Source organism: Dendrobates tinctorius, unplaced genomic scaffold, assembly GCF_039654945.1.
Source record: "Dendrobates tinctorius isolate UK_male_01 unplaced genomic scaffold, ASM3965494v1 ptg000120l, whole genome shotgun sequence".
NCBI classification, from domain to species: domain Eukaryota; kingdom Metazoa; phylum Chordata; class Amphibia; order Anura; family Dendrobatidae; genus Dendrobates; species Dendrobates tinctorius.
This window is the reverse complement of record NW_027361788.1, coordinates 20,546,672-20,573,290: the sequence shown is the minus strand read 5'-3', so window position 1 is coordinate 20,573,290 and position 26,619 is coordinate 20,546,672. Positions and strand designations below refer to the sequence as shown.

The 26,619-nt window shown below is 49.0% G+C and overlaps 1 long non-coding RNA gene across 1 annotated transcript in view; it reads left to right on the top strand.

Annotated features, from left to right (window-relative positions):
* The window catches only part of LOC141046767 (uncharacterized), a 150,083-nt gene that overhangs the window by 59,208 nt on the left and 64,256 nt on the right, over positions 1-26,619 (top strand). The window contains exon 2 of the long non-coding RNA XR_012219650.1: positions 3,056-3,086. This is a non-coding gene — a long non-coding RNA (uncharacterized lncRNA). The remainder of the gene's footprint in view (positions 1-3,055; positions 3,087-26,619) is intronic.

Here is a 26,619-nt window from a genome sequence, read left to right as displayed (position 1 = left end):
GGAACTATTCGCTTCTGGATCTGCTGTGGCCTGTAAAGAATCCTGACATCACCATCTCCTCTAGGCCTCTGTCTGTTGGGCTGCGGTGCTGGTTTAGGTATGTGAGCCGACTGGGTGTGGTCCTTTTTCCCGCCGCTAACAGACTTGAAACAGACACCGATGTGCGTTCAACAGGTCCTCTTTATTAGCCGTCCTCTCAACGACCGCAGCACCACACAGCAGCTGCTTGACACCTTCCGCACACAGGCCCGGGTACCTTCAGTTTCTTCCTTTTCCTAATTGACTTCCCTCGCGGCTTTCACTGTGGCTGCCCTATGCCTACCACCACAGTGCTTCACCCGTCCGAGTACGTCCATCTGGTACCCCCGGACCTCCTCTTCTGCAGCTTCTCCTGTCAGGGCCACCCCCCTGACCGTCTCTGTTATCAGTCCCTTCTGGAGCGTCTTCTTGGTCGGTCTATCCTTTCAGTCTTCTCCTCTCCTGAGCTCCTCTCCCTGGACTGGCTTCTTCTGGAACTCTCTACCCCTTCTTATATCCCTCTCTCTGGGAATTCTGTTATGAATGAGTCACCGTAGGAGGCAAAAACAGAAATACTAGTTAAGTCCAGAAAACCAGAGAAGTTGGCAGCTATCGGATTACAGACCCCTGAACCTATCAACAACAACTAGCAGTAGCCGTGGGGGGTTCCTACGGTGCCCTAGACCCCTCGATCACAGCCGGAGAACTACATAGCCTAAAGACAGAAAGGGAAATCTAAACTGCCCCAGAGCAGACCCCAAAGCAATAAGCAGCCCCCAACATATAATGACGGTGAAGCAAGATGAAAAAACACACACACAGATAGAAAGGCTGAGCAAACGATGGGGCCCAAGCTAACTACATAGGACAGGACAGAAAAGCTGCTGTCTGTAATCCGCCAAAACCCTATCAAAACAAGAGCCAACAGCTGATAGGGAAAAAAGCCCTGAAGACGCTAGGCTTCAAAAAGACTATATCAGCACTCAGGTATTTTCTGAAGACAGAGCAAAAGGAATTCAGCACACCCCAGCAGGGAAGGCAGAAATCCAGAAAAACGAAACCAAAACACAAATGCAAAAAGCAGAGCAGAAAACTTATCTTTTGAGGAGCAGGAATCAGACTGGTCTCCTAGAATCCCTCAGAGAGATCACCAGCAAGGCAGAAGGGCGTCGGCTGCCTTATATCCAGTCAGCAATTCCCGTCACCCAGTCATCATCATCCTGCCCAAATGCTTGGTAATCAGCCTCACTACCTTCCTTCACCAGAAGAGGGAGTTCATCAGACCTCAATGGTGAAGGGGAAAATGAACTCACAACAGAATTCCCCTCTAGAGCTCCTGTAACTCCACCCCATGACTCTGCGGTTTCGTAGCCTTAAGCTGATGTTAAGCTGCTTGACACCTTCCGCACACAGGCCCGGGTACCTTCAGTTTCTTCCTTTTCCTAATTGACTTCCCTCGCGGCTCTTTCACTGTGGCTGCCCTAGGCCTACCACCACAGCGCTTCACCTGTCTGAGTCCGTCCGTCTGGTACCCCCGGGCCTCCTCTGTTCTGCGGCTTCTCCTGTCAGGGCCACCCTCCTGACCATCTCCGTTATCAGTCCCTTCTGGAGCTTCTTCTCTGTCGGTGTCTCCTTTCAGTCTTCTCTCCTGAGCTCCTCTCCCTGGACTGACTCCTTCTGGAACTATCTACCCCTTCTTATAGCCCTCTCTCTGGGAATTCCCCTCTAGAGCTCCTGTAACTCCGCCCCCCCATGACTCTGCGGTTTCATAGCCTTAAGCTGATGTTAAGCCCTTTCCTCACTGCTCTCTGCTGCCATCTTGTGGCCAAACTACAGTATTACACCGTCTTTTGTTTCTGCTGTCCTTGGTCTCCCCTAGTGGCCAAACCCAGTACTTCACCCACTTCTTCTATCTCTAGCTGTCTCCCACCTTCATATACAACAGTCCACACCAAGCACATTGTAAATTTACTTTCCTGCTGTAGACAGGTCCATAGGTCAGTCCACTTCTCCTACACTGGACTTGTGCGGGACTTTTAGTTGAGAGGTGTAAGAAGCTTGTTGATATATATAGGAAGTGATTTATTGCAGTTATTTATTCCAAAGGGTGTTCAGCCAAATATTAAGTTGAGGGTGCCAACAATTAAGGCAAGCCCATTTTTGGAGTTTTGGGTGAAATTATGTCCAATTTGCCTTTTTTCTCTGTTTTTATGTTGTTCCAATACACACCAAGGAAATAAACACATTTATAACAAAGTATGTATAATTGCAATAACTTTCTGGGAGAAATACTTCATCTTCTGGAATACTTTCAAGAGTGTCAGCACTTTTGACCATGGCTGTATATACCAGGATTAGTCCAGGATGGGATACATAAAAAGTATATACCAGGATGGGCTATCTAAACAACACAGACCCTGGCTACTCACACACGGCAGAGCTAGTCGCCAACTCGGTCACACAAAACAGTCATTGTTCACAACAACCAGTGATACTTGCAGTCTCTGCTTGCCTCTCTGCAGCTTCAATACAATCCACTCTGCTACACTTCCCCAGCTGACTGACCGGTGAGCACATGGCTTGAATTTAGTCATAGATATCAAGGTGCATTTAATCAGGACCTGTAGTGCTAGGATTTAACCCTAGCCTACCTGGTTTTCCCGCACACACATATATATATATATATATACTGTATATACACACACAGTACATACACTTCTTGTTACATGAGTAATGTCTATAGGTGATGAATGCTGTATACATGAACCGCGTGACATAATCAGGGACTAAGAACGTTAATCTCAGGTTTTCCATCCATATGAAATGAAGGACATTGTAAAATAAAATGTTTGCATGCTACAACATTCTGTATGCTTCCTCTAAACACCAGTGTCATCATAGCAACAATGTATAGCTGAATAAAGCACGAGTGACTCATCTACTTGGGGAACCTCAGTGACGCGGCCCGTACATGTGTTACTTTGTTACATGCAGTTTCTCACTTTAACTTTGTTTCTTTCTTTTTTAATCTTCTCAGGTCTGAAGAATTTTCCTTTATTGTGATGGCAGTAAGTGTTCTCCTGGATGTCGATATTTACTAGTAATGGGAAAGGGAGATCTGCCCTTAACCACAACAAGACAGGCACTTCCTTTCTCGGTCTATGTCTATCATGCATCTCATAATACTGTGGCTGGCGGGGGCACGTGTACGATGGTAATGATGGTAGCAATAGGAGAAGCTTTCAGTTTACTATTTTACTTTTAATTCTACAGAATTACAAATTAGCTGAATTTTAATCCTATAAAATCTGAAAGCTGGCATTACCTAGGCCTTAATCTTAGCTATGGAGATGGATTAAGGAGATGGCATCCGGTTTTGGAATTCTAGGTCACAGGAATGGATGGTTTATTTTCCAGTTTGTCACACTTGGTTGGAAAATTGGGACCTGAGTATTGGGCAGAGAGACAAACTGATATTTGATGACCTACAAGGCCATCTATAACCTGTCTCCCCCTTATGTCTCTGAACTAATCTCCCGATACCTTCCCTCACGTAATCTCCGGTCCTCCCAAGACCTCCTTCTTTCCTCCACACTTATTCGCTCCTCACCCATCCGCGTCCAAGTCTTCTCCCGAATTGCCCCTATCACTGGAATTCTTTGCCCCAACATGTCCGACTATCAACCACATTTGGATCCTTCAGACAGAACCTGAAAACCCACCTCTTCAAGAAAGCCTACAGCCTGCAATGACCCCGCTATCGCCTTCTCTCTCACCACTACCGGAGATATCACCTCAACCAACACCAGAACTGCTGCAACCCACCAACCTACTGTCTCCTTCCACACCATCCTGTAGCATGTAAGCCCGAAAGGACAGGGTCCTCTCCCTTCTGTATCAGTCTGTCATTGTTAGTTTGTTTTCTGTAAGTGATATCTGTAATTTGTATGTAACCGCTTCTCATGTACAGCACCATGGAATCAATCGTGCTATATAAATAAATAATAATAATAATAATAATATTTACGTTGCCCATACACTGTGCAGTAAAGTGGATGAAGTTCACTGATTTTATCAGGATGGTTGCAACGCCCATTGCCGGCGTACCAGCAGGGCTGCCACTAGGAATTTCGGGGCCCCATACTGGTAAAATTTTCGGGGCCCCCTTGAGACTCCGCCCAGGCTCCACCCCTCGAACTGTCCAAAGTCCCACCGCTCTCTCTTGGAAAAACTCCACTTCTCACCAATCACACATTAACAGTTCCCATCACCAGATCACACATATAGCCGGCAGCTTTTGTTTTGGCCAAAAGATTTTTTAAGCCGCCACCATAACAGGATAGACTCTTTTGGCCGAACTCTATTCTACTGTAACCTATTAAATATTTGTTAAAATGTGATACAATTTAGGTTTTTTTCTATTTTTCAATTTTTAAAATGACCAATAATATCACATACAAGGGAAAAATACCACCGCACCATGTCCAGACCACATAGTGACCTATAATACCACACACAAGGAACAAATACCGCCAGACCATGACCAGACCACATATTACCACCACAGTGACCGAATAATATCACATACAAGGAACAGCACCACACCAAGACCAGACCACATATTACCACCACAGTGACTGAATACTACAATACTGATCAGTAATAAAAAAAAAAACAATACTATCACCATAAGTGCCATTATACACAGGAGATCTGTACTTAGTATACAGTGTCTGTGTACAGGTAATACAGTGATCAATAACATTATACACAAGGCCTCTATACAGTGCATAGTGTCGGTGTATACAGGTGACACACTAACTCACCAGTGACGTCTCTAGGTGAAGTCCTTCATCTTTGCTTTTCATCTTTCATCCAGCACAGACCGCCATCACGTCTTCCAGCCAGGGCTCGTCTCTGCAGAAAATAGCACAGTTACCTAGAGCTCCGCTTGCATAACATATTACTTAATTTTCCCAACTTCTACATTACATCACATGAAGAAAAAAAGGCAACATAGTGTCACACTACACAGTAACAGAACCGCCCTCCCCCCATTTAAAACATTATACTCAAAAAATAAAATAAATACATCACTGCAGTAATAATATCCCTTAATTAGACCCTGTGGTAATAATATCCCCCATCCTAGCCCCCGTGTGTCTCATTCCTGGCTTCAGTCATCCGTTCTCCCATCCCGCCCTCATAAGTATCCATTCTGCCCCATATGATCTCCCCATCCTGCCCCATCTGTCTCCACCGTATCCATCCTGCCCCATGATCCTGCACGATCTGTCTCCAATCCTGCCCCATCTGTCTCCAATCCTGCCCCCAGTGTCTCCAGTCATGCCCCCATGTCTTTGATCCTGCCCCCTGTGTCTCCAATCATGCCCCATATCTCCAATCATGCCCCGTATCTCATTCTGCCCCTGTGCCTCACTGTCACATTCTGCCACTGTGCCTCACATTCTGCCCCCTCCTGTGTCTCACTGTCACATTCTGCCCCCGTGTCCGTTCTGCCCCCTCTTGTGTCTCACTGTCACATTCTGCCCCTATCGTGTCCAGCAATCTGCCCCATCGTGTCCAGCAATCTGCCCCATCGTGTCCAGCAATCTGCCCCATCATGCCCAGCATTCTGCCCCATCGTGCCCCGCATTCTGCCCCCATCGTGAACAGCATTCTGCCCCCATCGTGTCCAGCAATCTGTCTGCCCCATCGTGTCCAACAATCTGCCCCATCGTGCCAAGTAATCTGCCCCTATCATGACCAGCAATCTGTCCCATCGTGTCCAGCAATCTGCCCCATCATGCCCAGCATTCTGCCCCATCGTGCCCAGTATTCTTCCCCCATCATGACCAGCAATCTGCCCCATTGTGTCCAGCAATCTGCCCCATCATGCCCAGCATTCTGCCTCTATCATGACCAGCAATCTGCCCCATCGTGTCAAGCAATCTGCCCCATCGTGCCCAGCATTCTGCCCCCATCATGACCAGCAATCTGCCCCATCGTGTCCAGCAATCTGCCCCATCGTGTCCAGCAATCTGCCCCATCGTGCCCAGCATTCTGCCCCATGTCCAGCAATCTGCCCCAGTGTTCATCATTCTGCCCCATGTCCAGCAATCTGCCCCAGCGTTCAGCATTCTGCTCATGTCCAGCATTCTGCCCAAATGTCTCCCCCCGGGCCCCCCGGATTGCCGCTCTTAAAAATTTTAAAAAATAGAAAAAAATTATTCTTACCTGGCCGCGGTCCAGCGGCGGGCGACGCTCGCGCTCCCTACACACTGCAGCGCGTCCCAGCCGGCGACTGACAGTGCCGGCGAGGTGCGCGCTGCGGCTGACGTCAGCTGCCAGCCTCCTATTGGCTGGCAGCTGTTAACTATTGACGTGCGGGCTGGCGGCAGCGTCGAGGGCCCGGTTTACCTACCGGTAGGGGCCCGGTGACCAGAGGAGATCAGGCCCGATGCGGGCCCCCTCTGCCTACCGGGCCCCATACGCCAGTCAGGGCAGTAATGCCTTGATGGCAGCCCTGCGTCCCCGTGTAGGAGGAAGAGTCCCCACTGTGTAACTGGACCGGAACCAAGGGGACTGTCATCAAGGTTCCTAGGAAGACTGTTTCCGGGGGACATAATTGAAGGACGGACAACAGACAGTTCTAGAAAGAGTGGGGCGGAGCAGGTATAAAAGGAATCATAGAATCGTAGAGTTGGAAGGGACCTCCTGGGCCATCTGGTCCAACCCCCTGCTCAAAGCAAGATTCGCTAAATCATCCCAGTCAGATGTCTGTCCAGCCTCTGTTTGAAGACTTCCATTGAAGGAGAACTCACCACTTCTCGTGGCAGCCTGTTCCACTCATTGATCACTCTAACTGTCAAAAAGTTTTTTCTAATATCTAATCTGTGTCTCCTGCCATTCAGTTTCATCCCATTGCTTCTAGTCTTTCCTTGTGCAAATGAGAATAAAGTTGATCCTTCTACAATGTGACAGCCCTTTAGATATTTGTAGACAGCTATTAAGTCTCCTCTCAGTCTTCTCTTTTGCAAACTAAACATTCCCAAATCCTGCAACCTTTCCTCATAAGACAGGGTTTGCAGACCGGTCACTATTCTGGTCGCTCTTTTCTGAACTTGCTCCAGTTTGTTGATGTCTTTTTTAAAATGTGGTGCCCAAAACTGGACACAATATTCCAGATGAGGTCTGACCAAAGAGGAGTAGAGGGAAATAATGACTTCACGTGATCTAGACTGTATGCTTCTGTTAATACATCCTAGAATTGCATTTGCCTTTTTTGCTGCTGCATCACACTGTTGACTCATATTCAGTCTGTGATCTATTAGTATACCCAAGTCTTTTTCACATGTGCTGCTGCTTAGCCCTATTCCTCCCATTCTGTATATGCTTTTTTCATTTTTATTGCCCAGATGTAGTACTTTGCATTTTTCCCTGTTAAAAACCATTCTGTTAGTTGCTGCCCACTTCTCCAGTTTATTTATATCTTTTTGAATCCTCTCTCTCTCTTCTCTAGTATTAGCTATCCCTCCTAGCTTTGTGTCATCAGCAAATTTAATCAGTTTACCCTCAATTCCTTCATCTAAATCATTGATAAAGATGTTGAACAATACAGGGCCCAGGACAGAGCCCTGTGGTACCCCACTTGAGACATTCTTCCAACTGGATGTGCAGCCATTTACAACCACTCTTTGGGTCCGATCACTAAGCCAGTTATGAATCCACCTAACAGTTGCCTTGTCCATTCCATACTTAGTCATTTTTTCAATAAGGATTGTATGAGAGACTTTGTCAAATGCTTTGCTGAAGTCAAGATATACTATATCTACAGCATTCAGCATTTCCTTGATCCACCCAATCAGTGATTCCGTCATAGAAGGATATTAAGTTAGTCTGACATGACTTATTAGTTACAAACCCATGCTGACTCTGTTTAATCACTTCATTCTTATCCAGGTACTGACATACATGTTTTTTAATAATTTGTTCAAAGATCTTTCCTGGTATAGAAGTCAGACTCACCGGCCTATAGTTCCCTGGGTCCACCTTCTTCCCCTTTTTGAAGATAGGAACAACATTTGCTCTTCTCCAGTCTTCTGGGACTTCTCCTGTTCTCCAAGAATTTTCAAAGATTATGGAGAGGGGTTCAAAAATTTCTTCTGCTATCTCCTTCAGTACTCTGGGGTGTAATTCATCTGGACCTGGAGACTTGAATTCATTTAGGTTAGCTAAGTGTTTTCTCACTATCTTTCTGTTTATAGATATCCTGGATTCTTCTATTCCCTTAATAGGACAGTGAAGAACAGTTGATGTTACATTTCCTTTCTGAGAGAAAACAGATGCAAAATAGGAATTTAAAAGTTCGGCCTTCTCAAAATCCTGTCTTACCATTTCATCATTTTCATCCTGTAAAAATCCTATAGCATCTTTGACTTTTCTTTTACTTTTGACATATCCCCAAAATCCTTTATTATTGCTTTTGACATCTCTTGCAAGCCTCAATTCATTTTCAGCTTTAGATAATCTGATTTGTGCCCTGCAGGTTCTGCAGACAGCATTATATTCTTCTTTAGATATGCCTCCCTCTTTCCATTTTATAAACATTTTTTTTCTTCCTTTTTAGCATGTGCTTAAGTTCTGTGTTCATCCATCCTGGTTTTCTTAAATGCTTCCTATTCTTCCCTCTTTTCGGAATTGTTAACAATTGTGCTTTGAGAATTTCATTTTTCAAGATTTCCCATCCTTCCTGGACATTTTTGTCTTTAAGGATATCCAGCCATTGGATCCCTCCAATTCTCTTTCTGAATCCCTGAAAATCTGCCTTTCTGAAATCTAACCTTGACGTCTGAGTCTTCACAGGTCTTCCTCCTCTAGTTATCCAAAATTCTAAAATAGCATGGTCGCTACCTCCTAGGGTCCCAGCCACTTTTACCTCCTCAACCATTTCCTCCCTGTTTATAAGGATTAGATCCAAGGTAGCAGTTCCCCTTGTTTTCTCCCCTACCTTTTGGAAGATAAAGTTGTCAGCAAGAGAGGATAAGAATTTCCTTGACCTGTTAGTTTTGCCTGAGAGAGATTCCCAACAAATGTCTGGATAGTTGTAATCTCCCATGACAACTATGTCATATTTTTTGGAGAACTTGGCCATTTGATGCATAAAGAGAACGCCAGCAGGGGGCACTCGACAGTGTGGGAAAGAAGGAGCAGGGAGCCTAGGTGGCGCCAGAGAGCCACAGCCAGAAGGAGTGTGACGACCAGAGGGACTGAGGAGAGACTCACCACGGACAAGGAGGAGACAGCCTCGAGCAGCTCAGCAGCGGGGCACCGACCGAACGACCGCGCTGTCCACCACCTTCCGCGGCCGCTGCTGCCCGACTCCAGCCCGCGGCTGCGGCCTGTCCGCTGCCGCACGCGGCCACCGCTGCCCGACTCCAGCCCGCGGCTGCGGCCTGTCCGTTGCCGCTCGCGGCCACGGCCTGTCCGCTGCCGCTCGCGGCCACCGCTGCCCGACTCCAGCCCGCGGCTGTGGCCTGTCCGTTGCCGCTCGCGGCCACCGCTGCCCGACTCCAGCCCGCAGCTGCGGCCTGTCCGTTGTCGCTCGCGGCCACCGCTGCCGGACTCCAGCCCGCGGCTGCGGCCTGTCCGTTGCCGCTCGAGGCCACCGCTGCCCGACTCCAGCCCGCGGCTGCGGCCTGTCCGCTGCCGCTCGCGGCCGCCGCTGCCCGACTCCAGCCTGTGGCTGCGGCCTGTCCGCTGCCGCCCGTGGCCGCCACTGCCCGACTCTGGCCCGCATCTGCGGCCTGCCTGCTTCCGCCCGCGGCCACCGCCACTCAACTCCAGCCCGCAGTTGCGGCCTGCGTGCCACCTCCCGCGGCCGCCACTGCCCGACTCCAGCACGCTGCTGCGGCCTGCCCGCTGCCACCACTGTCCGGCCCCAGCCTGCGGCTGGGGCCTACACGCCTCTGGCCCCGGCTGTCCCTATTTCGCCTCCGCCGGGAGGCGCAATGCAGAGGAACTCTTCAGTGGCATGTTGTGCCCACACTCCGCCTTGGCGTAGGAACGCCAGAAACTTGCACCAGCTCCTCGGCTACTGGGCCCAGCGGCTGACACACCGAAGAAACACCGACCACCACTCTGACGGATGTCAGAGGAGGATAAGTGACACATTGTAGTTAAATCCAACGTAGTTTCTCGACCTGTAGTCGTCCATTCCGTGGCCTCTTAGTTACCAGTTCCGACCGGATAGTTATTATCGTATTACATGTGTATTATTGTTCTGATCCCTGCGAGGATAACTTTTGTTAGCTTGTTGGTTACTCGAGATAGCCCCTATAGATACACATATATATATATATATATATATATATATATATATATATATAAAATGTTCCGTTCTAAGCTCACTCCGGCTCCCGTCTCGTCACCGCATCCCGCGTGCCTGCGATTACTACACCTGTATGGTGCTCCTCCTCTCCATGCAGGGACGCTGACATACTCACAGCCCCAGTTGCACTTCCTTTCCCTATGCACGCTGTGTAAGGCGGCCAGGGTGGTAGTCGTGGCAACGGGCTGTACGGTTCCCACACCCTGGCGTCCCACAGATAAAACGCAATGTCCTTTTTGCTGCGTGTGCAGCGTACGCAGCATTACAGTTATGGTTATGGTCACTGTCAGAGTCCTTTCCAGTTCTGTCACTCTAGCTCCATGTTTCCACATTCCACAAAACTCCGCCGAGTCACAGTTCTTTTCCAGCAGTTGAAGTTTACTAGTCAAGAGGGCATTCATTACAATGGCAGCACAGGTTATACACAATGACATCTTTTTCCTATGTCTGCCTGTCATCCGGGCGGCCTTGATCCTTACTAGCAGCTCTGTCTCCCTTTTCCCTGCCATCCAGGCAGCCTATTTGGACAATCCGTGTCCCATCCGTGTTTCCAGCATTACCAGTTCCCTGCCAGCCCCTCCGCTCCCGCCCTGGTCGTAGACCCCAGATCCTTCCTACGGATGATCCTGTTGAGCTGGTGCCTGGCTGCACTATTCTTCGCCCGGGGTCCCTTACTGCAGTAACATCTTTATCCCCACGGCCGTCCGTCCGCTTCATCTGCTGCTTACATCTCACCCTGGGGAAGCCTGCCCGGGCTCTGCTGCCTAATCAGGACGTGTCCTGACTATATCCCAGGCTCTGCACTGCCCTGCCCTATAGCTCCTCCCAGCTGCTAAACCCCTATGCTAACCAACACTCCTATCTATTCTTTTCTATTCTCTAATGTGTCCCCCTCTATTCTAATCCCCCTACAGTCCTATACTATCAAAGATCCTATCCTAGCACTAAGCCTATACACAGTACCTGATGGACACATGACATTACAGTACATAAACATTACATTTCACATTAATAAACTGCACAGTAGATCAACATTAATAAAACATCAGGGTGCCGCACGTGACACATATGACACATATGAACAGCGTTCAGGAGAGAGAAGGCATGTGAGGGTCCCTGCCACCTCCTTACAGCTGCACAGGCTTCCAGCAGCACGCAAGTGCACGCACGTTCCCCTGTTCTATAAGGGGCCTGCACAGATGCCCCAAGCCAATAGCTGGGAGGAATCTTGTATTTAAGGCACACTTCCCAATAGGGAGGTGCCTGAGCAACCCCTTTAGTTACTTAGTAGTAGTTTGTGTGTGCAACTGTATGTTGCCAGGTCCCCCATCCTTAGTCTATTAAAATTATTCCCTTATCCACTGTCATCCCGGTAGTCTTGTTTAGTGTGTAAGTGACCCTGAAGCCTCTCCAGCGGTACCTGAACACTGTAGCAGCATCAGTGGTACTTGGACCATTTCCCGAGACATGTGTGTCTGAACGAGAACCTATCCCCAAAGTACTCATTGTCCGTGCTGTCAGTCCTGTCCCTGTCCAGCGAACAAGACCTCTGGGATCGGTAGCTGCATTATCGGGGACTAACTTGGAGTGGTACCTGGTGGCTACCTGCCGCTCAAGTCTGGCTCCACCATCATGAACTCCAGTGAACACCAGGTAGCCGGTTAGCTACACCCCTTCTAGGCAAAACTGACCCTGTGACACAGTGGATCCACAAACCACGTATGCCACCAGCGAGCATGACAATGGTCGCACCATCTTATGTGTATGGTGGTCATCAGACTATATGTGATGAAGGAGCAGCCACCATCTTGGATATGGGGCCTAATGTTCGCCTCATGTTTGAGCTTGGCCTGTCCATTTTGGTCTGAGTTCACAAGAATTACAGGCAGCTAACTGCTCCTACCCCCCCCACGGCCTGTAAGCATATTGAAGAAAACAGGATTTAGTGCTCCAGTGTTGAATAGCAAGGTCTTTTAGTATGATAATGAGATAAAGCCAAAGTAGAACTTCAAAGCTTGAGTAGGAGCCACGCCAGCATGGGGCATGAAGGTGCCTGGGGGATTCAATTAGAATATACCTGTCAGCTGGACACAGGAATACACATCCATTGTCTCTCCCAGCCTCTTTGACTCCATCCTAGGATCATGGATTATGAGCACACCTTTCGAGTTATAGACTCAAAAAAAATATCCACGTGACCCTGTGGAAATCGAGCATCTGGCGGTGCGACTCCTGAGTTGGTGAGGGCTCTGGGACCTGAGATATAGAGATTGGCCCTCCACAGCGACCCAATGGGGCCATGTTTGCTCTCCACACGACAGGCAAAACAAACCGCATTCACTGGTACCTCTCGTGTGCTGATCCGATCATCCTGGAGGAAGTTACACTCTTTCTTAGATATTGGGAATAAGTTCTGCAGGGAGCTAAAGGGTGGAGATTATTAACCCACCCTCTGACACAGGGGGGAGGAACCCAGCATGCTTAAGAACTGGCAGCACATGGCAGACAGCCTCACTCTCACCAAAGAACCAGATGATGATGATCTAAGAAGGACCTGGGGACAGATCTGCCAAGGGAGCAGCGGCCCGCGCTTTGGGGTCTGTCCGGCAACTAAGATTCTTATACCTGTGTACTGCAGAGCTCCCGGCATCCACATGCAACCTACAACCTGGTAAATTGACCTCCAGCTTAATATCTCTAAGTCTTGTACCCTTATTGTTATATTTTACTCTGACTGCAAATCCACTGTAATTCCATTGTATAGCTTACTGTAAATTTCTGTAATTATCTAGTGCGCCTTTAAGGCAATTAAACCAATGCTATGGTGTATGAGGAGGTGGTGGAGGACAATACCAATGAAGGTGAGGGGGAGCTCAGCCAGGGCTCCCCAAGGAGCCAGACCCCCATGCTCAGTCCCGCAGTGGACTGTCCACCACCTGCCCTCCCCAGCCTGTCCAGATTGGAGGCCCTTTTCCAAGCGGCTATGGCACAGCTCGAGGCTGGTAACGACGCCACCCATGACAGACTCCTGGTGGCGGCAGAGAAAGCAGCGGAGCGTGAGCATGCTGAACGTGTGCTGCAGGCTGCAGAACGCCGTGAAGCTGCGGCGCGCCGACACCGACTGGAAATGGCTCAACACGGGCTCCCGCTGGATGCGCCAGCCCCACCGGGGACCAAGGCTTCCAAGGTCTGGGCGGAGGACTTCCCCCTGCTTGAAAAGGATGGAAACCTGGATTTCTTTCTGCAGGCCTTTGAGAGAACCTGCCTCAAACACCATCTGGCCCTGGATCAGTGGGCAAGGTACCTGACCCCCCATTTGAGGGGTAAGTCCCTGGAAGTTTTGGAGGACTTATCTGCTGGGGAGGAGCAGGACTACAACAGCATCAAGCGGGCCCTGATCCAGCACTACAACCTCACCCCGGAGTGGTACCGCAGGAAGTTCTGGAGCCTGCAGAGGGGCTCAAAGGACACCTGAACCGACCACATGCGGGCACTGCTGAGAGCTGCGGAGCACTGGACCTCGGGTCTAGAGCTCACCACCCACCAGGAGGTCCAGGAACTGTTCGTCACGGAGCAGTTCTTGTGGAACTTCCCAGAGGACCTCCAGCAGTTCCTCCGTGACCGGAAACCAAAGGGGCTTCTGCTACAGCCGCCCTGGCAGACGAGTATGCCAACAACAGGGCGTCTGAGCCAAAGAAGCCTGCCAGCAGCACCTAGAGAGGGGGTAAGCCCAATCCTGCCCCTGTCCCCCCAGCCCCCAGAGTGCAAGAGGTGTACCCCCCTGCTGCCCTCTCCAGGCCAGGAGCAGAACCCAGACGTTGTCATCATTGCAACCAGCTGGGACACTTTAAGGCTGCGCGTCCCCAGCGCCATAAGGCCCCATCCCTGTCCCAGAAACCGTCCACTGTTTTGTGTGTGGGAGGGGGTGGTGGGAGGTCCCTGGACAATTACCAACCCGTCACCATCGGCCGCTCAGCGGTCATGGGACTGCGGGACACAGGTGCTGAACGAACCCTGGTACGTCCTGAGATGGTGTCCCCTCAAGACTTGGTGCCTGGGAAAACCCTTTCCGTCTCCGGAATTGGAGGCGTTGAACCGGCGCTGCCCGTCGCCAAGGTGTTTTTGGACTGGGGCACCGGGAGGGGAATGCGGGAGGTGGGAGTAACACCAAATATTCCTGCCAATGTGTTGCTTGGGACCGATTTGGGGTGGCTAGTGTCTCAGTATGTGGCCACTGAACCTCCAAGTCCGGCTCCCCAAGAATGTCATGACTCTACTGTGAATGCTAATGTTAATGTGTTGAATGTGCCTCCAACAGTGGAGGAGGGAGTGAAACCTGATGGTAAGCCATGCACTGACACTACACACAGGGCTCACAGTGGGGACAGGTGAGAAGACTTCAGGGGAGAGCTCAGAGGTGGAGGGAGGTGCTGCTATGGGCAGTGTAGGGCCCCTAAGTGAATCCAGCCTGCTGAGTCTAGGGCCTCTGCAGAAAGAGGAACAGGCCATGGGGGGAGGGGGCGTCCCGGGAGAGGAGCCACCAAGTAAGACCCCAGGGCAGGAGTTCCCCACATCCGGGATGTCAGGAGGCCAGGGAAGTCTGCCTGACCTGGCGACTTGGTCAGGGGCTGAGGGGAAACAGGCGCTATCTGTGGTCTCAGCGGTCGTGGCCGCTGTTACCAGGAGTAGGAGCGCCGGAGCCCAAGGGGCCTCGCGGAGGTCTGACGGTTTCCCCCCTCCGACCAAGTGGCTGCCGAGTCAGACAGCAGCCAGGAGAGAGATCCCAGGGAGCTGACAGAGGATGTGGCAGTTTCATCAATTCTTGCCACATCGAGTCAGGGATTTCAGGCAGCGTTGGAAGCTGACGCTAGCCTGAAAGCTCTCAAGGAGCAGGCGGCACAGCCTCCCCTGGAGTTCGACCGCGAGCGAGTGGTCTGGGATCAGGGACGGCTGTACCGGGTAGCGGTCCAGCAGGGTTCACCGGAGGTGTGGCCCAGGGACCGACAGTTAGTGTTACCCTATCCGTTCAGGGCAGAATTGTTGCGGATCGCACATGAGGTTCCCATGGCCGGACACCTAGGAATCACTAAAACCAGGGCCAGGCTAGTTCAGCATTTCTACTGGCCGGGAATGAGGACCGAGGTGATTGCCTACTGCCGTTAGTGTGACACCTGTCAGAGGGTGGGCAAGGCAGGGCGGCGCCCCAAAGCCCCACTGGTAACTCTGCCCATCATCGAAGAGCCTTTCTCGAGGGTGGCTGTGGATCTCATTGGACCTCTGTCCACTCCCAGCCGCTCCGGGAAATGCTTCATACTAACGGTAGTGGACTATGCCACCCGGTACCCGGAGGCGGTAGCTTTGTCGTCCATTCGGGCCGACAAAGTGGCCACTGCCTTACTGGAGATTTTCTTCAGAGTGGGGTTCCCCCAGGAAATGCTCACTGACCAAGGGACCCAGTTCATGTCGCAGCTGATGGAGTCTCTCTGTAAGCAGATACAGGTGCAACATCTGGTAGCCAGCCCGTACCACCCACAGACCAATGGCCTGTGTGAGCGGTTCAATGGCACCTTAAAGCAGATGCTGAAGATGTTGGTCGACTCCCATGGGAGAGACTGGGAACGGTATCTCCCACACCTGCTGTTTGCCTACCGGGAGGTCCCACAGGCCTCAACAGGGTTCTCCCCCTTTGAGCTCTTGTATGGGCGATGTGTACAGGGGCCCCTTGCTCTGGTGAAGGAAGCATGGGAAGGGGATTTGGCTACCCCTGGAGTGTCGGTCATTGAGAATGTCGTGCGCTTCCGGGACAGAATGATGGCCTTGACACGGCTAGTGCCTGACAATATGGCCCAAGCCCAGGCTGACCAGAAGTGGTGGTTACGACCAGAATGCTTGTGAGCGGACCTACCAGGTGGGTCAAAAGGTGTGGGTACTGGTCCCTGTACCTCAAAACAAGCTTCAGGAGGCCTGGGAGTGTCCATACCTCGTACACCAGCGGCTCAGTGCTGTCACCTATCTGGTCACCCTGGACCATGCCCGTGGAAGGAGGAAGGCCTTCCACGTGAACATGATGAAGGCCCATCATGAGCGGGAGGCTTGTGCCCACCCAGTGTGCAACCTTCCCAAGGAAGGAGAGGTAGAAACCCTCCTGGATCTGCTCACCCAAGCCAAGGCGGGTGGATCCATCGAGGATGTGGGGGTTGGCCACCAGCTCTCGGAGGACCAACGTTCCCATCTGGGGGTCACCCTACACCCCTTTCGGGAGCTGTTCAGCAGCCTGCCCGGAAGGACTGAGACAGCCGTCCATGACGTGGACACCGGCAATCACCCCCCGATCTGGCGTTCAGTGTATCGGGTCTCTTTTGAGGTGCAGCAGCACATGCACCAAGAGAGAGACGAGATGCTGAAGCTGGGGGTGATCCAAGTGTACAACAGCGCGTGGGCTTTGCCTGTAGTCCTCGTCCCTAAAAAAGACCGAACTACGTGGTTCTGCGTGGACTACCGGGGGCTCAACGCTGTGACGGTCACCGATGCATACCCAATGCCGCTCACCAATGACCTGCTCGATCAGCTGGCTGGGGTCAAGTACCTGACCATCATGGATCTGAGCAGGGGGTATTGGCAGATTCCCCTGACCCCTGGGGCACGGGAACGCTCTGCCTTTATCATCCCATTCGGACTGTACGAGTCTACGGTGATGACATTCAGCATGAAGAATGCCCCTGACACTTTTCAGAGGATGGTCAACATGCTGCTCGAGGGACTGGAAGGGTATGCGACCGCATACCTAGATGACATTGCCATCTTCAGTCCCACCTGGGAGGATCACCTAGAGCACCTGGCGCAAGTTCTCGGGCGGATCCAGCGAGCAGGCTTGACCATTAAGCTGGAAAAATGCCAGCTGGGTATGAGTGAGGTCCACTACCTGGGACACCAGGTAGGTGGGGGAGTTCTGAAGCCAGAGCGCGGGAAGGTGGATGCCATTGCATCCTGGCCCACCCCCAGGACCAAGAAGCAGGTGATGTCCTTCTTGGGGACTGCCGGGTACTATAGGAGGCTTGTTCCACACTATAGTGCCCTGGCCAAGCTCCTGACGGATCTCACCAAGAAGAAGCTGCCCGTCGCAGTTGACTGGAAAGTCGCCTGCGAGACAGCTTTCCAGGCGCTCAAGACCGCCCTTTCTAGCTCTCCTGTACTACAGGCAGCCGACTTCACGCGGCCGTTCGTAGTGCAGACCGACACCAGCAACTTCGGCCTCGGTGCTGTGCTCAGCCCGGTCGACACTACGGGACATGAACAACCCGTTCTGTACCTGAGCTGGAAGCTCCTGCCGAGGGAAGTGGCCTATTCCACGATGAAGAAGGAATGTCTGGCAATTGTGTGGGCCCTGCAGCGTCTGCTGCCATACTTGTACGGACGCCAATTCACCGTGGAAACAGACCACAACCCCCTCAGCTGGATACACACAGTCTCTGGGACGAATGGGAGGTTGCTACGCTGGAGACTCGCTCTCCAGCAGTATCACTTCCCCATTCGCCACAAAAGAGGCAGGGACCATGGTAACGCTGATGGGTTGTCCCGGCAAGGAGAGGGTGCGGAAGGGCGCATGGGGGAACACAGGAATGTGATACCCCCTAGCGCCCTCTAAAGCAGGGAGGTGTGATGAAGGAGCAGCCTCCATCTTGGATATGGGGCCTAATGTTCGCCTCATGTCTGAGCTTGGCCTGTCCATTTTGGTCTGAGTTCACAAGAATTACAGGCAGCTAACTGCTCCTACCCCCCAGGACCTGTAAGCATATTGAAGAAAACAGGATTTAGTGCTCCAATGTTGAATAGCAAGGTCTTTTAGTATGATAATGAGATAAAGCCAAAGCAGAACTTCAAAGCTTGAGTAGGAGCCACGCCAGCACGGGGCAGGAAGGTGCCTGGGGGCTTCAATTAGAATATACCTGTCAGCTGGACACAGGAATACACATCCATTGTCTCTCCCTGCCTCTTTGACTCCATCCTAGGATCATGGATTATGTGCACACCTTTCGAGTTATAGACTCATAAAAAATATCCACGTGACCCTGAGGAAATCGAGCATCTGGCGGTGCGACTCCTGAGTTGGTGAGGGCTCTGGGACCTGAGATATAGAGATTGGCCCTCCACAGCAACCCAATGGGGCCATGTTTGCTCTCCACACGACAGGCAAAACAAACCGCATTCACTGGTACCTCTCGTGTGCTGATCCGATCATCCTGGAGGAAGTTACACTCTTTCTTAGATATTGGGAATAAGTTATGCAGGGAGCTAAAGGGTGGAGATTATTAACCCACCCTCTGACACAGGGGGAGGAACCCAGCATGCTTAAGAACTGGCAGCACATGGCAGACAGCCTCACTCTCACCAAAGAACCAGATGATGATGATCTAAGAAGGACCTGGGGACAGATCTGCCAAGGGAGCAGCAGCCCGCACTTTGGGGTCTGTCTGGCAACTAAGATTCTTATACCTGTGTACTGCAGAACTCCCGGCATCCACATGCAATCTACAACCTGGTAAATTGACCTCCAGCTTAATATCTCGAAGTCTTGTACCCTTATTGTTATATTTTACTCTGACTGCAAATCCACTGTAATTCCATTGTATAGCTTACTGTATATTTCTGTAATTATCTAGTGCGCCCTAAAGGCAATTAAATCATAAAATTAATCTTGGTTTGATGCTTTTACTCTGATTACAAATCTTAGAATACCTAGTGGGTAACAGGACATCCTCCCCGGCGGCCATTTTCTCTAGGTGCAGTTCCCTTACTGACCTGAGAGACAAAAGGGGCGCCGGAGAGCTGTGCCTGTGTAGTTACATCACATTGGTGACGTGGGAGGAACTGGTCTTTCCTCTACACTATATCCCATGTTGTGGGAAGGAGGAATTCTATTCACAATGCCCTAGTCCAGCATCCTGTCTTGTTCTCCATGGCTGCCGGTCTTCACTTCTGCCCACGGCATCCTTGGTGTGGCATCCTAGGCTCCTCTTGCACTTACTGGGATCTACGAAGCTCAGAAGTGAAACCCAACTGCTACAGGAGACTAGACCGGACACCAGACCAGGGCATCGAGAATCAAATGGCTCATCTTTAATCTGACATGGTGAATATTAGTGACTAATAATTTTATTCTCAGAGGCCTCACCAGCCGCATATACATCTCTCCCCACTGAGAAAAAAAAATGCACACTTAGCTAAACCGAGCACGCATGGTGAAATAGCTATAGGCGGTAAGACAATCTGGCCAACAGTTATTAAAGTGGTATGGGCACCCACCATGGTACTGTTATTTGCACTGTATGGGTTTGGATAGAAAGGAGCAATTAACATAGCCACTGCCATAGTCTGAACCTGACCTTAGAGAAATGCAAACTATTATTTAGAAAAATGTGACAGTTTCACTACTTGTTACAAAGCGCCGATTCTTCTATTGTTCCTTATTCTGGTCAGATTAACGTTTTACAATTTCACAAGGTCGGAAAGCAGATAAGAGGAAGACAGCTCGTTCAATGCCCAAGTGCCTCAGAAAGCCACATTACAGTGTACTGACTACTGCTTCTTTACTTCTTGGAAGTGTTTCACTGGTCTGCATTGCCACCCTATTAAAGTAGGTGTACATGGTGTCTTTTTCAGGTGGACTCTGCCTTAAAAAGCAATAAAAAAATTAAGCACAGCCACCATCATTAAGGCCTTTTTTATGGCATACTGTAATGCTGTAAAAATAGTTCCCAATCCAGTCTGCAGATCCCAAAAAGAGAGTTTATGTTATACTCACCTATAGGGCGAACCGGTCCGATGAGCATCTCTAGTCTTCATCTGGCAGCTCCTGTCTTCTTGCGACTGCCGTCTTCCAACCCTGGTTTGTGTGGATGATGCCTCCTACCCTTCATCCACACAGTGGTCCCATTACACTTCTGGTCTGGTGCATGTTTCTCTGCCCTGCCGCGATCAGCGCAAAGTACTGTAGTGTGCATGCGTCGCAGAAGGCCAAAGTACACTGATGACCCAAAGGTGAAACTGGCGCATGTGTCGTACAGTACTTTGCTCTGCCCTTGGCAGTGAAAGTGCGCGATAAGACCACTGTGTGCATGACGGCCCCATCCCTCCCCGATTAACTCTCAGCCCCCAAGTAAAGAAATAAGTCGGAGTCTAAAGTAAAAGAAGTACTCCTTATGCACCCCCTCACCCTCCAATGGGTCAGGTAACAAGAACTGATGACCACTTCCACTACAATTGTTAGCATTTTCATCAAATAATACAGTCAAAAGAAAGAAAAGTGTTGTATTTTAGGGGTGAGACTTCACAAAGAGTGCGTTTTCAAAGTTAGATATAGAATCATTGATTGTTTGGGGACCATTTACACAATACCATGGGCAAACAGTGATATTCATCCCTGATATCTTATATCTTATATGTCAGACACAACAACAGGTATGGAAACTAATATAACTTCACTATAATAGGGGCCAATTGGTTGCAATTAAGGTGTCCAGGTACTCTAAGGAAACTAAACAGACCCAATTATAGAAAAAGGGATACTTATGATGGCTTTATGTCCGTCTTGCGACAAATACAATTTACAACAAAATTGATGGTGGTTCTGTTGCTATATTTACTGTTTGGGCAGTGAGAATCTTGAATTCCCTGCCTGAGGAGGTAGTGATGGCGAACTCAGTCGAGGGGTTCAAGAGAGGTCTGGATGTCTTCCTGGAGCGTAACAATTTTGTATCTTACAGTTATTGTTAGGTTCTTTAGAAGGACGTAGATCTGGGGATTTATTCTGACAGAATATAGGCTGAACTGGATGAACTAATGTCTTTTTTCAGCCTTACTAACTGTTACTATGTTACTATGTTATATTCCTGTATTGATGGTGGTTCTTATGTCGTATTCCTGTTCTGTTGGTGATTCTGGTGATATATTCATGTAGTGGTGACTGTTCTGGTGGATTCATCACTAGAAGCATCATAAGTACATGAATACGAAATTAAAAAAAATCATTAGTACATGAATAGAACACCAGAGCCATCAATAGTACATAAATACAGCACTATAATTATAATCAGTAAATAAATAAGTCACTAAAACAACCATCACTACATGAATATGGCACCAAAACCAAAACCACCATCAGTACATTAATACATCAGAATAACCACCATCAGTACATTGAGTCATCACAACCAAAATCATTACATGAATACATCATGAGAAACACCTTCAGTAAATAAATACAACACCAGTACATGTATACACCACCAGAACCACCATCTGCGCATGACTGGAATCTCAGAACATGGCTTCCGGTCATGCACAGTGCACACCTCTGAAGCCAAGAAGCGTATACCCGGCTTCAGAGGTGCAGTGATGCTGCCAGAATGAGCGGCAAGCATGCGCTAGATATGCATGAGCGGGGATGACTCAGTTCATGCAAATTATGTTATCACACCCACAGGGGCGTGATAATATGGAAAGAGGGCTGATAAGTCTTGGGCAACTAACGATCCATCAACTAGTCAAAGACCTAATTAACGTAGGAAATGGAGACAATATAAATGCTTTTTTTAAGCCTCTTTTGTACAGAAAAAAAACACTATACAGGGCAGGGAATTTACGCATAAATAAGTGAATGCTGCTGGGTTGGAGGGCATGGGGGACCTGACAGGTACCCTTTAAGTAAAGACCCTATGTTTGAACAGAAGTCTCCTTCATTGAACGTTTGTCATGATCCCAGTGCAGGTTGGACCCGCATGCTTGGGGTTAATGTCTGGAACCAGTGCTGGTGGATCTGCACTTCTGGGGTTAATGTTATGATCTCAGTGCAGACTCTTACCTGCACACCTGGGGCTTATTATTGTGGCCTCTCCTTGGTTCTTGGAAGGCTTCTTATAGCCTCAGGAAGCTCCAATCCCCGTCAGTTATACTTTCGCCCTTGGCAGAGTGTGTGTTGACCCCTGAGTGTGTTTGTGCTGTGTTCTGGTTGCCTGATACTTTGGTTTTGACTCGGTCTGTTCTCTGGATACTGCTTGTTGGACTCTGCTTGGTACCTTCTATGTCTGTTTGGTTTTGACCTCTGCTTGGCCCTGACTATCCGTTGTGTCTCATCCCTGGTACTTTACTGCTATCTCTGTGTATGACCCCCGTTTGCCTGACTTTGAGCATTCCTGTAGTTTTGTCCTGCCGATCTCTGGCAGCAGGACGCTAAGCCCCGCCCCTTGCAGTCACATGACCATAGGTCCTTCACTGTTTGCTAAACTTCAGCGTCCCCAGGTCCTGTTTGTCTGAGCTTCCCAGCCGTGCCTGACCCTGGGCCACCCTACAGTGTGGGTGAGTCCCTGCTCTGCGGAGGCTGCACACCGGCGCTGACAGGACCCTGACAATGTTAATGCCTATGGTCCTGGCCGGCCAACACCATCGGCCACAGGCAGCCTGAACAGGCACAAGGCCCCCACAACACCAATTCCCAGCCAGAACCCACTTTTTCATGTAGCACTGCCCAGCGTCGCAGCACTACTACTCACACACAGACTATGACCAATCCATGGTAATGGACAAAAAATTCTGTATAGTGTATTCCTGCAGGCCCTGCAGACTTGTAGTCTTGTACCTTCTTTCATCTGTCCCAGGCTTCATCCTAACATGCCTGAAATAGAGGACAGATACAAGGAGCGTGACTTCAGAGATGCACTACAGTTTGTTTGCTGTTTGTTGGCATGGAGATGCTTAGTTTGTATAGGAGCTGTAGAAACAAAATAAGAGGAAAGTTGTAATCAGGATCTTCTGCAAAATTCCTTCACTTTTTATTTTATATGCAGTAAGAGAATAGAAAAAAATGTTAGTGAAAGGTAGACATAGTCTGTAAAAAGAATCTGTCACCAGGTTCTTGATACCTCATCTGAGAGCGGTATAATGTAGAGAAATAGACCCTGATTGCAGCGATGTATCACTTAGTGATACCTTAGTGATACAATCAGAATTTTTAGATGTAGCATGTAGCAGAGCTCAGAAAGCTAACCTTGCTCACATAATTGATTGGCAGCTTATGGTGTACACTGACAGTGTGGGGGCGAGGTTGGACTAGGAGGCACCAGACACCTAGTTCTGTAGTGATAATCTCCTGCTGAAAAAATCCTGATTGTATTAAAAGAACCACAAGCAGCCTAATAAGTAACACATTGCTGAAATCAGTGTCTCAGTCCCTACTGCACCCCGTCCTCAGATTACATAGCAAAAACCTGCTGACAGATTCCTCTTAACTGGTCTAATAAAAGCATACATCTATCTACATGCATACTTATGTATCAGGCTTTAGATAAACCAACGGGACAGAAAAAAACAAAATACAAGTACAAAATTTATGTTTAACTGCAGTTATCTAATTGTCAGCAGAGGAAAATATCTATTTCTGATCTGTCCTTTAGTCATCAGTCTCTAGGGCGTCTGTATGGTAAATTCCCCTGCGAGTATCTCCTAGGCAGCCTCTTAGATAGCAGGTGAACATGGCACTTAGGAGTCATCTTTTGGGAAGAGGATCTTATAGGTCTCCAAAACACAGGACTCAAATGAAGAGGTAAAGGTGTCGACAGACACAACAATCGATAAAAATACAGCTGGATGAGATCAATCATCAGCCCATCCTAGCTGTCTTATCAGTCATTACTAATTAAATGCATCTTATCTGTTATGTTATAGGCACATCAGTACGTGCAGATTATACTTAGTGTCCCAAAGGGAACGATGTTCTGATCAGTGAATGTATATGGATAGTTTAGTACTTATAAATTAAATTTTGAGACTTCTCATTGGTGAGGATAATCTATCGGGGTAAGGCATGGGAACACTTTAGTCTCTGATTTTACGCACTGTATCACTTAGATAATCATGTGTGGTTAAAGACAACTCATTCTCAATAATGTGGCAAATAGACTGTTCTGCCCTCTGGTTATAGGGCAGTCTGTTGTGTTATGTGCTGAATAAAGCAATCTGTTTGTATTATGTGCTGGGTTAATTATAGCATCATCTAGTGGTGGCTGAATTTATAGCTACATCTTAAAAAGCATTCACAGCCTGTGCCTTTAACAGAAGCCATGAACTATGGGATTGAAGAAATGCATTGTGGGAACTAAGCAGTGTATTCTGGGATGAGGGAGACTCCATCTTCTTTTTGTGTATCTCATAGGCTACACATGTGAATTTTGTCCTCCTGTTTATCTTTGTTTTCCTGTGACTTGACTCGCTATCTGGGTAAAGCATATCTGGTAAGAATCAGTGTTTTCTTGCAATGCAGTGATTTACAGAGGTGTTATTACTGTCTAGAAGCTAGGAAATGTCATTAACTGTTTAGCTACCAGTTCACAGTGAATGTAATCAGGGACTCATGTATTCTCATGTAATGTTTGCATCACCATACACTTTCTGTAAATGTGTTAGCTGTGTCATCATCTGCCGAATACTTACCTATGTCATTTTGTATTCCTTGTAGTTTTACCGCGCATGTTCTATACTGTTCACCAATAAACAAGTTAGACTACAGAGAACAGTCTGCTTATTTGGAACACAGAACAGTGGTTTATGCTGAATGCTGAATTGCACAATTGCACACCGTGACAACGTGTATAAAGGCAGAACATAGACATTTTTATTTATTATTTTATTTAACAGCCTTCAGCTCAATCTCCAGCCATGGTGTCTTGATGGATGAATGATCTGTAAGGCTGCTTTCACACATCCGTCTTTTTGAATCCGGCACGATGCGGCGAAAAGTGTCAAAACCAGATCCGGAATTAGATCCGGTTTTGTCACACAGAAAGTAATAATCGACGCATCGTGCCGGATGTACATGCGGTGGCCCCGGTTCCTTCCGGATACGGCAAAAATGCGCCGTCCGGCGTCTGCAAAAAACGTTCCCTGCAACGTTTTTTGGCAGCGCCGGAACAGCTTTTTAAAGTGAGCATGCGCGGACACTGTTATTTAACCCCACAGGTGCCCGGCAAGCGCAAGACTCTCTCTCTCTCTCCATACGTTTCTTTGTCTGACTCACTCGTCCCCCCGCTCTCTCCAGATGGCTCTCATCGCTGCGGCTCCCGTCTCTACAGCGCGGCTCCCGTCTCTACAGCTGGCTCTCGTCGCCCGGTGCTGTGGCTCCTTTAAATTTTATCCAGGCCGCATCTGGCGACGCATCCACATCCGGTGTCACCGCTACAGGCCGGTTCCGGCTGCACGGCTTTTTGCCGCACGCTGCCGGAACCCTGAAACCGGATGTGTGAAAGAGGCCTAAGGCTGGTTTCACATTTGCGTTTTTTAGCGCTGGAAAAAAACGCTAACCTGCGCATGCGTTTTTTCCCCTATCTTTAACATGGGTGCGCATACTTGCGCGCTTGTAAGCGCATGTATGCGATTTTCATGCGCTGCGTTTTTTTGGGGTGTGCGATTGGATTTTCCAGACGCATCATGTTGCATTTTTTGGCCCTGCAAAAAAGCGCATGCGCACATATGCGCACGTTTTGCGCTAAAAAGGGCCATTATAGCCTATGGATGCGCATATGTGCGCACTGGCATGCTCATGTAAGCGTTTTTTTGCATATGCGTTTTTTTTTTTAACCATGGAATTTATGGGTTTGAGTTAGAGTTAGGGTTAGTTAAGGGGGTTTAGGGTTAGGGTTAGGGTCAGGGTCAGGGTTAGGGTTGGGTTTTGGGTCAGGGTTAGGGTTTAGTATGGTTTGGTTAAGGGTTAGGGTCAGGGTTAGGGTCAGGATTAGGGTTAAGTATGGTTTTGTTAAGGGTTAGGGTCAGGGTTAGGGTTAGGGTTAGGGTCAGGGTTAGGGTTAGGGTTAGGGTCAGGGTTAGGGTTAGGGTCAGGGTTAGGGTTAAGTATGGTTTTGTTAAGGATTAGGGTCAGGGTTAGGGTCAGGATTAGGGTTAAGTATGGTTTTGTTAAGGGTTAGGGTCAGGGTTAGGGTTAGGGTTAGGGTTAGGGTCAGGGTTAGGGTTAGGGTTAGGGTCAGGGTTAGGGTTAGGGTCAGGGTTAGGGTTAAGTATGGTTTTGTTAAGGATTAGGGTCAGGGTTAGGGTCAGGATTAGGGTTAAGTATGGTTTTGTTAAGGATTAGGGTCAGGGTTAGGGTTAGGGTTAGGGTTAGGGTTAGGGTCAGGGTTAGGGTTAGGGTTAGGGTTAGGGTCAGGGTT